A 612-nucleotide genomic window follows, 5' to 3' on the forward strand; every position below is an offset into this window, starting at 1 on the left:
TCTCTCTCTCTCTCTCTCTTTCTTTCTCTCTCCCTGCCCCCCCCTCTCTCTCACTCTAATTAGGGTTAGGGTTAGGTTTAGGGGTTAGGAGTCAGGGGTTAGGAGTCAGGGGTTAGGAGTTAGGAGTTAGGGGTTAGGGGTTAGGGGTGAGTGTTTTGGTCACTTTTAGATATATTTTTACCGGTTTAGGGGTGGGATTAGGGTATGACTGTAGTCGTGTTTAGGGCTAAATTAGAGTTATGTTTAGGGTTGGATTATGGTTACAGTGTAGATTAGAGATATGGCACTTGTTAAGATAACGCCTTGGGTTTTTATTTAAGTAGACAAGTAGATTGTTAAGAGGGAGAGTTGTCAGACTGGTGTTATGGTGGAAAATTAAGGGACCGTTCACAATGACGTCAGCTAAAATTTGGCCTAAAAAGACAACCCCTCCTCGCCATCTTTTGTCATCTTTCTCAGGCATCCCCCTCCCCCCTCCTAGTTAACGAGAGAGAGAGAGAGAGAGAGAGAGAGAGAGAGAGAGAGAGAGAGGGAGAGGGAGAGGGGAAGAGAGAGAGAGGAAGAGAAAGAGAAAGAAAGAAAGAGAGAGAGAGAGAGAGAGAGAGCGAGAGA

The sequence above is a fragment of the Aplysia californica genome, unplaced genomic scaffold, assembly GCF_000002075.1.
Source record: "Aplysia californica isolate F4 #8 unplaced genomic scaffold, AplCal3.0 scaffold01000, whole genome shotgun sequence".
Lineage (NCBI taxonomy): Eukaryota > Metazoa > Mollusca > Gastropoda > Aplysiida > Aplysiidae > Aplysia > Aplysia californica.